Here is an 11,882-nt window from a genome sequence, read left to right as displayed (position 1 = left end):
AACTGCCTGGGGGTAAAAAAAAAAAAAAAAAAAAAATCTTAAAGCATTTGGGTTGAGTGGTGGTAGAAGTGTAAAGTGAGTGTGTCGTCTTCCTTAACCTCTGGGAAGTCACTGTTGGCAATTTTCTTATTATTTGTGATGAGTTGCATTAGATGATGACAGCGGCTAATAGGTTGTTAACTGGATCCTGTTTGCCAAAGTCTTAGCTGTCAACTTGTGTGTGGAGGAGGAAAACCCGCATCAAGGAAAAAGGTCTTGAGACAGGGCAAGGAACAAGGGAAACTTCTCTTCCAAAGACAAGCGTCTGTCCTGGGATTGCTTATCAGGGTAGTTTTGAACAAATCTCTTAAAAGGCCGCGTTGTGTGTTTGGGCTGTGTGAAATGTTGCTTGCCTCAGCAGATCGGTTCCATCCCGGTTGACCCTCGGGCTGAAGCACAGACAGAAAGCTCTGCACGGCCACGGTGCTCCTCCCTGGCTGGGCACGCTGTTGGCATACCCGCGCTGTTCTGGGTTTGTGCAGGTAGCCGTGGAGAACTGGCTGGATGTATTTTGATTCCTGTTGTCCAAAGGCACGTTTATGGCTGGTCAGGTGCCGTGACATAAATCTCACTGAAGTAGGACACGGACAGCGTGCGCACTTGGTACCTTGGAGCGTCCCACAGAAAACACGCTCACGTGATAAGAGCTAATAAACATGTATATTGCGGCTCTCGGGCATTAAATTCCAGCTGAATTTCACATTGTTTTGGGGATGTTAGTGTAAGATGAATTTCTTTACGTGAAATCTTTAGCTCTAGATGAGTTCAGCGTGGAGCTAGCAGCTGGGCATGTGATCTGTGCTGGCTGGGCACAGGCTTTCGGCCCTGGTGCTGGTAGCAAAGAGTTGGGTAACTTTATTCCCGTTGTATAACATCCCCAAACTTACTCTGTTGGGTTTAGTAGTGAAGTTGAATTCAGAAGCATTGTAGCTCTTATTGGAGGTGGCACCTGACACTATTGTCTGTCCAAAGCAATATTAAATTTTCCACATTGCGGGTTTCGTAGGTTCCCGTGTCGTCGAGCAAAGTGAAATCCCTGTGCCACTCATCGTAATCCCCAGAGGAAGTGCGGTATTCAGAGACACGACGCGTGAAATTCTTTGCTGACTTTTCTGCCCTTTCTGTTAGTCATGCCTTGCCATTCCCCGGCCTCCCGAGTACTCTTTAAAAGCCAAAGATTTGTAAAGCCAATAAAAAGAATGATCCTTCTGTTGTTTGCCGTTTCAGAAGCCGCTGTGTACGCGGAGTGGCATCTAGGCCAGGCCCACCAAGCCTAGTTTAAAGTTTACGCCTCTGGGGATTCACTAATTGCTCTTTCCAGCATCGACTGTCCTGTTGGTGCGAGCGCTTTGACGTTGGGTCTCATGAGCTCTGGTGCTGCTGAGGCTGAATGCGCGTTTGTGCTCCTTACCCAAACTCCTGGAGTCGAGCTCAGGAGCTGGTGCACGCGGCTGAGCGTCCGCGAGCAGCGCGGTGGCAGGAGGGGGAAGAGCTACCTTGGGCCAGCTGCTTGTACAGAGGCGTTGCTTGGTGTTTGTGCGAGCACAGAAGGGCAGAGGCTTGCTTAAGTATGGCTGGGTTTTGCAGCTTGAAGAATTTATTTATTATTGGGAAGACTTTTATTATACTTATTCATAATTCCAGTAGCGAGACGGAGTATGGTAATGGGTGCGAAAACTTTGCCTGATCCCCCAGCCGGGTTCCTGTGGTTGGGTATTGTTCCTGGCTGCTCCTTCCTTCCCCCAAGGACTCGCTTGCTGCTTTCTCACTCCCTAGTGAGAGTGACTCTTCAAATCCTGACTTCTCAAATCCTGCGTCTGGCTGGCAGCGAGCGGCCGAGTCGCCGCCCGCCTCTGGGACCGAAGTAGAAGCATGCGAAAGAAACAAAGACCTGTTTACATCATGCTGAGATAAGAGCTGACCTTTGAGTTTTTCTGGCACGGTGGCATTCCAGAATCGCTATCTGGTCAAGGACAGACTTGAAGCATTCGCGCTGCTCAGGCCTGGTCTTGGTTGTAAAGGCAGCATCTCGGCGGGGATCGCAGCTCCCCGTAGCAGTAGGCGCGCACCAGGACTCGCTGGGTCCTCCTAAAGCTTCCTGCTGCCTGGGAAGGCGCTGCCATTGGAGCAGATAACCAGGCCAGCGTGTAATGCATAAACAAAGCAGGGAGGTATTCGTTACACCTTCTTTTTTGGGAAGCCCTGCCAGCTATGGGCTTGGTTTAATGAGCTGCTCTTGGCTCCCATGCGGCTAACGCGGAACCGAGTGCGCGCAGGCTGGGCCGGCTCTTGGTGCGCAGCTGCAGACTTCCCTGGCTCAAGGACCCCCCCGCTGCCTTCATTTGCCCTCAGATTAACCATAAGCAGCGATTTGCTTCACAGCTAAGAGCCTCGGAGGTGTTGCTTCAGAAGCGTGCTTGGTGGCAGGGATGGGAGCAGCAGGCGCAGTGCCTCGCTTCGTGGTGGCACAGCCAGGTTGGAGCCTCCCCTGTCAACAACTGCTCTGATTTTTGACCGTAGGCAGCAGCCTCCTGCCTCTCTGAAACCCGTGGGGCTTTGAAAGGGCCCAAACTGCTGTCAGAGCGATAGGATCGGGGGCTGCTGATTGTGAAAGATGCCTTGGAGCCCGGCGCATGGATTCCCCCCGGCGCTGGAGGGCTGCTGGTGTGGGGGCTCTGGCTTGTGCAATCGAGCGAGGGTTTAGCGAGTTACCCAAGCCCTGGTATTTCTGCCTCCCTGCGCTCGTGGCTGTAAGAGTGGGAAATGTTTCACGTGCACGTGTATCCGTAGGAGCTGCCTTCCTCGGTCTGGCTGGTTTCTTTGACTGCCTTGTGTTTGGCTGTGGGGTGGTTTCCTCAGGAGCCGACAGCTATTTCTGGCTGATGAGTTACCTGTGCCGAGCACGATGCGGTCATCAGCCGGGAAGCGATGTGGGAGGCAGCCTCTGCTCCCCAAATTCGGCCTGAGAATCGCAGGAACTGTCTGAAAAGGTACCGGAAACAAATATTTAATGGCAACTTGGCTTTTTTTTTTAGTTCGGATTTCTTACCTGGAATGTCTGCTGGGAGGGAGGCCAAGTTTTAGGGACTGACTCCTCACGCCACCTCCTCCGGGGGCCAGGCAGTGCCGTGCCTTGGGTCGGGGCTGTTCCGACGCCTCTGGCCGCGATGCCGTAGCACGCTTTGTAATTATCCCCTGTGCTGGTGGGAAATCCGAGCACCTTCTGCACTGCAGTGTTGCAGTGAATCATTCCCCAGCCTGGGAGCTTGTGTGCTGGCTCCTCCCTCGTGCTGTGTCGCGTCACCCTGCCTGCAGCTCGGGATTGCTGGACCCGGAGTAGTAATGAAGGTTTTTGGCTAATAAATGCTTTTTGTCAGCACCGATTTCAAAGCCCCGTGTTGGAGAGGAATGCCTGCGGTGCTTGCATTAGGGGTCGTTGGAGGGGCAGGTGCAGTCGGTGCATCAGTGGGCTGAGGAATTAAAATTTAGAAATCCAGATTTTTCTCCCTTGATTTTATTTTTCAAGTGAGAGCGTGAGAAGGTAGCCTCGAGGGCTATTAAAGAACGTTTCTCATGGCGGTGACTTCATGGAGCAGCAATTCAGGTGGCAGATCCCCCCCTCTGCAGAGACCAAGGACACTTTTCCTGCTGGTCTCCAGCATGTTTCACTTGCTCTGATCTATGCAGAGCAATCATAAAACTCTCTCTACTCTCTATGAATTATTTTTTTTTGTCAGTTACCTGCTCGTGTTTTTGTGGTGTTTTTCTTGTTCTTGACCTCGTTGTGTTTGTAGGTACGGACTGCAGCACAGTTCCTGACCTTCTGGTTCTCAGCAGTGTATGAACATCTGTACATATCACACCCGAATTGCTCGTGACCCGCCTGCTGCTGGCCAAGGGTGATGCCCCTCAAACGTCTTTCGCTTGGGAAGGGAGCGCAAGAGCAAATCCTGAGCACGTGCTCGCTCTGCGTGTGAAAGCAGAATAGCAGGGAGCAGTTCATTGTTCAAAACTGCTTAATCAGGTATCCCCAGTAAGTAGGACACTGTGTGAGTCCCTCTTGCTTTTAAGAAAAGAGGGCAAATGAGAACGCTGCTTGAAAAAGATCTTAAGGAAAGGGAGTGCTGCTGCTGGAAACACGGTCAGAGCACGCCGTGCGGAGGTGCAGGGGATGCCCAGCGAGCAGCTCCGGGCTTTTTGTTCAGCCTGGTGCCTCCCTGGAGTACACACGAGAGTTTGGGTGTCCTACCAGGTCCTCCTGTTGCCATCTGCAGAGTTTGGTTAAGATTGCATGGGTTTTCACCCCGCAATGGGTTTGTTTCACTCCATCTCCCTGGGCTGAAGTTGCGGCTGTGTCAGAGGGGACCCAAGCAGGAGGGTATTGGTGCTGGGTCACCCCAGCGAGCAGTCAGGGTGCTGTGCTGCAGGAAAACCTTCCCATCCAGGTGGCTGAGCGCCGACAGAGCTGCTTCCTCCAGGGCTGGTGCTGCCGCCTGCCCTACAAACCCTCCCCTGCCTCTCCCATGGGTGCCTGCCCTGGGTGCTGCTGGGTGGCTGCGCGGAGCAGCAGCACATGGGTGTGCATCACCCGTCTGCTACAGCACCCATCTCCTTCAGCTCTTTTCCCCTTGCTGGGTCACATCTCTGCCAGATTTTAGGCTGTGGGGCTGTGCTGGGCTCGTGTTTGAAGTAAGGTGGAGGGTTGGGAATGATTTGGGGTCTGGCGCTACCTGGAAGTCACACCTTGTCCTTACAGCCCTGCCCCAGGGGGGCAGCCAGGAGGAACGAATGGGCTCTCGCTCAGGTATTTTAGGACTTGTGGCTGATGCTTTGGAGAGGTTTGGATAAACATTCACTTTGCGTTGGGAAAAGTTTGTCACAGCATCCGAATAGCAGAAAAATGTCTGTGGACGTGGGCTGGCATTTCGGGACGGGTGCGGTGTCCTGCCTGCTGCCCCGCAGCCTCACACCCAATTGCAGTTAGCGTTTTAGCAAGGAAAGGGGCCCTGCTTAGAGCTCATCCCTGATACCGAAGCCTTACGCACCGGTCTGGGGGATGGGAAAAAGGTTCCCATGTTGTTACCCCGGCATCTGGAAGCGGCTCAGAGCCGCGTTTTTGTTCTGCTGCTGCCGATACAAGCTGCAAAGTGACTCTGCCTGACACGAGAAGTGGAGGAGCAGCGAACGTGGGCTTCCTTACAGAGCCTGGAAAGGTGCGCCTCGCAGATGTGCTCCTCTTCCTGCAGGATTTTGGTTTTCATTATGCTGTAACGTTGCCTTTTTTTTTTTCCCCCTCTCCTTTGTTCTCCGTTCCAGCAGATACGTTCTGGTTGCGCTCGCTCGGCAGCAGCGCTGCGCTCGGCTTCCAGCTGGGGGAAAAATGTTTTCCTTGCTGCACTGGCACTACCCCAACAGCTTTTTCCACAGAGCGTGTTTTGGGCACACCCTGGCCGTGGTGCGTTTTGCAAGTGTCTCGTTTCAAAGGCTCGGAGAACTGGATGGCTTTGCTGGGCCATCCGCGGGAGAAACCCCTGGAGGCGAAAGGGAACTTAAAAAAAATAAATAAATAAATTGACTTGGGTATTAGCTGCTGAATGAAAGAAAGGACTTAAAAATACAAACGGATGAAGGCACTTGCACTGACCTGTGATTCAGCCGGGAAGCAGAAGCAATCTTGAATTGCAGTCGAGTGCTGGAGTTGCCCTGTCTGTCCCCAGAGCCAGGTGGGTCCTGAGCTGGAGCTGGGTCACTGCTGCGCCCAGAGCTGTCCCCAGCGCCCTCTGCTCACAGCTCTGGGTTTTCAAAAGACTTGCTGATGCACTGGGTGCTAATGAAATCAAATGGTTTGCTCGAGTCACATCCAACTTCTCTTTCCCCCAACCTTCTCAGTGGCAAGGCTGCTTTTTGGACCACCCGCTCCAGCTCTGCCCCCGCCCTGAACAAGCTCCTCCTGGGCAGGGTGCTGGGCACGGCCACGCAGAGACGAGGCTTTTGGTGCCTGGGATGTGTTTGCAGAGCATGCACAGCACCTCAGGAGCAGCAGAGGGGATGCCCTGCTGGAAAAAACACTTGAAAAGGAGCTGCTGGAAACCTGTGCTGCTGAGAGCTTAGGTTGCCCCCCAGCTTCCCCAAAAAAAACAGGCATCAACCTCTGCTGCAAACGGGTCCTGCTGCAGGTGCCTACAGCCCGTAGCCCCCCAGCTTTGTGCCAGACCCCTTGTGCCCCTGGGAGGGTGCAGGCTGGTAGCTGTGATCCTGCTGAAGGATAGCTGCTGAAGAGGAGCAGCTCGGCAGTGGGTTTTTTCCCCCGTACTGGTGCAGCTTTAGCTGCAGGGCGAGCTGTTCCTGGCTCGTGGTGGCGGAGCGGGGCCGGGAACACCTCGTGATGCTTCTGCTGGCGGCACGGATTAATTCGTGCTGCCCTGCGAAGGAGGCAATTGGTATCACAGCTGAAAAAAGGTAAAACCAGCTCAGGCCTACGCACATCCAGGGGAATCCTAAGACTTTGTGCTGTCAGGCCAGTAAAAATCTGGTGTCTTTTAACCAGTATAATCATACTTCCAGAGATACACGTCCAGTTATGCTTCCTTTATTGATTTGAACACCCTCCTCCAGTACAGTAAAGGATGGAAACTGAACGGTGCCAGAATTTCTGATCATACAAAATCAGATCAGATTTACCAGCAAGTTTGGAACAGGAGAATAACTGATGTTAAATCTAAGTCTTATTCTTGATTTGATGTAATTATCGGTAATAGTTACTTCTGAGCAAGCATATATGGAATGTAAAGAGAAATACATATGAACAAAACCCCAGACTTCTGTATGCTGTCACTACTAGTGACATGGCAGTGTAACTACAGGATTTGTGTCACCCCTCGCTTGGCACCTCGCTGCGGACGGCCCTGTGGCTCCAGGTGTCCCTGTCCAGTTCTCAGATGCTTTTGGGACTCGATGAACTTAAAAAGTGCCCCCAGCAGACGCCGGGGGTGACCTGTGAAACGTCACATCACTCGGCTGCCTGCTTAATGAAATATTCAGTAACTGAAAGTGGTGCAAAAGCAGCAGCACCCGTCGGTGCTCCGATGGTGGCTTTTAAACGAGGCTCAAAAGATTCGGTCCTCGACTTCACAAAGGGGGAGGTGAGGAGGAGCAAGGTATTCCTCATGCAGCAGGGATTTGGGCTCGGATTTGTGACATTTTCGCAGTTGCCATAGTAACACATAATGATGTTGTGAGGAGTGTTGCAGGGTTTTTATTTCTATAAGGCAGGACTGTAAAATATTAATGGGAGAGGCGGCGTGAATCGCAGGGAAGTCGGGTGGTGTTTTCTGGTGGGAGCAGGAAAAACGAGGCTAGGTAGGAGACGGTGGTTTAACTTATGGTCCTGAGCCATCAGCCTTGTGTAGATCAAACTTTCCCGGGCTAGAGAACAGAAAATAAGAGCTGCAGTTTTCCTGGGAGTGTTTGCCATGAAATCCTTCCTCTCTGGTACCGGAGGTGAAGCTCTGGAGGTGTTCTGCTATCAATCATTTTCCAATCTTATCTCACGAGTAGTTCTGAACCCAGCCCGTGTGCGGTTGGAACTCGTTTTCTTTTTATGATACTTGGTTAAATATTGGGAGCTGTTGGCCCCTTTGTGTGCCCGGAGTTTTCTTTGAGCTCGGTTGGGTTAAAAATGGGACGGCTCCGTTTGGAAGGCTTTGTGGCAGGGGAGCTCATGTGGCTTTCCAGGCAATCTTCATTTAGCAAATTCCCCGGTGGCTCCCACTTAATGACCGATATTGAGCTTTTGCTGCTTCAGGGCTGCTGCTGTTACACTGCATTATCAAATCCAATCCACTCTCGGGTAAGAAGTGCTGCTTTTTTATGTAGATTTAATAGACAGAAGTCACAAAAATGGGTTTTTGGAGGAAAAAGGGTTCAGAGAGGGGTTCCTGTGCACACGTTTGAGGGGCTGTGGATGTGAGCTGTGCGTTGCAGCCCCAGCAGCTGTCCCAGCCCAGCGTTTCTGCCCACTTTTTGGCAAGAAGCAGCAGCGGAGGGCAGCCAAAGGCGCTGCGGTTCAGGTGACCTTGCAGTGAAATCACCTGTAGGAACCCAGCAAGGAGCAATTCCTGCCGTCCGCGTCGGCTGAAACACCAGCGAGCAACCGTCTCACTTCCGTGTATCTTATCTGTGGCTTTCTGTTATCGGGTTAGATATTGAACCTTTCCATTAAGTTAGGCATTAAGTCTTCCAGCCTCTGGCCTCGCTCAGGGTGCTCATGTCTTGGGTGTCTGAGGTGGTGGTTCTGTGTGCCCGCTGGCTTCCAGCTCTGCTAGAGGCTCACATCCTGCATCCAGGGGGAGAATATTTGTTCATTTTTAGCAGCCCTTCCCATTTCCAGGCTGGGACAGCAGCGTAAATAAAAACGGCAGCAGCAAAGTCTGCCTATTTTTGTGTGAATCGGAGCCCTGCTCCATGTGACTTCTGCTATTCCAGCGCTGGCTATTTCAGAAAAAAGAAAAAAAAAAAAAAAAAGAGACAATTAGCCTTCTGTGGGTGTGCATTTTGAATGCAGAACACTTGCGGGGCTCTTGCTCCATGTATGCAACATTTTGTGGCGTTGGCTCTTGACTGTGTCAGACGAAAACAAGAAAAGAATTCTCCCCGCTCCTGCTCTGCTGTGGGCAGCTCCTCTGCCATTTGCAGGGTTTGCTGAATGTCAGAGGGAAGATGCTGCTTCTCCTGACACAGCAGAAAATAATTTGAAGAAACTACAGCATTATTAGGAAGTCTTTTGAGGCGTTAGCTGCTTTTTCTATTTCAGGGCAGATAAATCCAATACAGGGTAATTTTTGAGTATTATTCCAGCGCACGCACGTGACTGTCATCTTTTTGAGTTTTTCCAGAGGTTTGTCATTCAGGCGTCGGTCAAAGCCCTGCCTTTTAAATGAAATAACTCAATCTGTTTGAGTCGTAGCCAGCCACTTAAAGAAAATCCTTCGGTGTGATGATTCATATTGAGCCTGAGGACAGCTTTCCATATCCAGCCCTCCAGCTCCCTGCACCACCCCCTTCTCCCTGCCTCTGGAAATGGGCAGGGAGCCCAAACCAACTTAACTCCTTGTTACTTAAACCTATTTTCATTAAGTGATTCTTGTCGAGAATCTTACCTGAAAGCCTTGACTGACACCGCCTTGTGTGTTGGATCTTAAACTGGCTTACCAGGTATGTAACTCCGCTTTCTTTCAAGCTGCTTTTTTTTGGTGAACATCCCCACTTCTCCCACCCCTTACGGGCTGCAGGGAGATGTCTCCAGCTGCAGCACCGAGGTACGTGGCTGCTCTTCTGGGGGAATATCTGACTTGCCAAACACACCCTCGTGGCTCTCCTCTCCCTCCTGAGCTGTCCTCCTGCATTACCATCCAGCTCCCCGAGGTAAAGGCGTTCTGGTTATCTGTGCAGGTAATCCTCCCGTGGCGTGGCTGCCGAAGCAGCATCGCTTTTCAGAATCATGACCTCTGCGGGGGGAAAGCTTTCGTAACCTGCCCGAGTTGTCATGGCACAGACCTGCCGTATTTTCCCCGCTGTTCCCAGCCGTGCTCTGGTTATGTTAAATGTCTGAAACCGAACGCCAGGCTGGGAACAGGTAAGCCCAGAGCAGATTAAGCTGCTCTGCAAATGGACTCGCTTACTCTGCCTGCCTGTGTGCGCTAGGGCTGCGGCGCTCTCGGGTGATGAATTCAAAGAAAAGGGCTTGGTTGAACCTTCTGGTGGCTGTATGAAAAACCACTGAAAGTGCTCAGTTCTTGCTGGTACACTGAGTGTCTCTGGCCTTCTTTCCCTCTCCCCTCGGGCAGCAGCTGCGTGTTTGCTGCCTCCTCCTCTTCACCCTTGGGTAGCCCCTGCAGCTGCTTCCTTGGGGCTCGTGTCCCCCCTGCAGGAGCTGGTGGCCGAGTGATGGAAGCCGCACAGCCCTCGGGGCTCCCTCCTCTTCCCATCCTTCCCACAGCTCGGAGCGAGGGGATCCGACAACTCCTCAGCGACCCAGCTCCTAGAGATGATAAAATGCGTGCAAGACTTTGAGTTTCTTGAGTGCTGCCGTGCGTGCAAAGGCTCCGGTATAAATTCCCCAAAGCTTTTAGTGGTGATGGGTGCGTCGAGGAACGGCTGCAAGGCTTCAGCACTGGGAAGGTCACCTCTGCAGTCGTGTAGCACCAAATCTCAAATCTCATAGCACCGATGAAGTGCTCCCAGTAATGAGTGCGCTGCTGCCCAGCTATTTGGTGAATCCACCCCAGGAATCCTCTCGTTGCTGCCTTGCTCTGATGTTGCAGCATTCCTCAAAATCACTTTCATCTTGTTCTTGTCTGCTCGTTTCCAGCCTTCTGCACCCAGAGCACTTGGCTGTGTCAAATGCTTGCCTTATAGAACTGAAACTTTTTGCCCCCCTTCCTTTAGAGCTTTCTAGGAGGAGTTTTTGCTGCTCTGATGCAGGTGTTTGACTTTCTCAACTTGTCAAACTGTCGTATAAAGGAATTTTCCCATTCTGGAGCTTGCTTACTGGAAAAATATTTGTTTTTGCTGAAGTTTATTAGGCTTGGGAGGAAATTGTCTAATCTCCCTCCCCTTTTGAGAGACTGAAAATAAAAAATTTCTAAGAATATCCAACCCTGGTGGAGCCTTCCTTCCCATAAGCTTTATTTTATTAATTATTATTTTTTTGGCGGTGTAAGAGATTGCCTGGAGCCGTAAAGTGAGTTTGCTGCTTATTGTCTGGAGATTGGCGGATTTTGGTCGGACGGGAAATACGGGGACGTGCCCGTGCCTGTGCGGGCTGCCCTTGAGAAGTGCTGACCGGGTACAAACGGGAGCGCTCCCTGCAGCCACAGAGCTCCCGTGCCTCTCGCCCAAAAGCACCTCGCTCTGCTTCTCCGGCTGATGCCCGCCTAGATAAAGGGGGTTCTGAGAATTCGTGATTATCGACTTAGCAGGGCTTACGCTGCTGTTGTTATTTTCCCCGGTGCAGTGGAGCAAGCGGGCAGCACCCCTCCTCTGCCACTGCGAACTGCAGCAGCTGCCTGATTTCCTCCGGGATTAGCGTCTCCGTTGTACCTGCGATTGGTTTTTGACATGCATGGGGGCAGAGAGCTGTGCAGAGAAGGGTCACCTCTCCCCTCCCAAAAATGTCTTAGAGAATGTAAGAAAACCAACTCACGATCTCGCTTTGATTAAAAAAAAGGAGCACATCTTGTAGCTGCCTGTGAGCTTAGCGCTGGCTAGGACCAGTTTTACACTCCTTACACCTAAGGCAGGAGATCAGATGACAATTTCAGAGGGAAAATTTCCCTTTGTGCCCAGATCTGGCTCTTTTTAGGTTAAAACACCCCGCTGCCGCTAGCGTTTGCTGTAGCACCGCAGCCCTTGACCGGGGCACTGGAGCACAGCGGCTGCACGGCCGCTCTGGTCCCTGCTCCGGTCTGCTCCAGCTGCACCCACAATAAAGCATCGTCCTGTGTCCTCCAGAGCCGGGAGTCCTCGAGGTCCGGGGAGGGGAAAACGTGTAATAGTTTGGGTAATAGTTTGGCTTTCAGACCCTCTGGACCCTTGGAGGCTGTGTAGTCATCTTGCAGCCATCGCTCTTTGTTTCTGACACAATTCGTTTTGTCTTGGCTTTTGTTGGGAAATGCTTGGCTTCGGGCTTCTTGAATGCGTTTGAAAAAGGACCATGTGTGTCAGGCTTCCTTCTGACACGTCCAAAGAACTCTGACGTGAGGCAGGGGAGCAGGGTCCTGGAGCAGCGAGGCTCAGGTTCAGCCCCGTAACTCGCCCTGATGGCCAACGAGAGCCTCTGGGGC

General features: G+C 51.9%; 1 protein-coding gene across 4 annotated transcripts in view; it reads left to right on the top strand.

Annotated features, from left to right (window-relative positions):
- Positions 1 to 11,882, top strand: part of KANSL1 (KAT8 regulatory NSL complex subunit 1) — a 92,116-nt gene that overhangs the window by 20,954 nt on the left and 59,280 nt on the right. The window lies entirely within an intron of this gene.

This window comes from Anas acuta, chromosome 25 (assembly GCF_963932015.1).
Source record: "Anas acuta chromosome 25, bAnaAcu1.1, whole genome shotgun sequence".
Lineage (NCBI taxonomy): Eukaryota > Metazoa > Chordata > Aves > Anseriformes > Anatidae > Anas > Anas acuta.
Note: the sequence above shows the minus strand (reverse complement) of the source record. Positions and strands in the feature narration are given on the sequence as shown.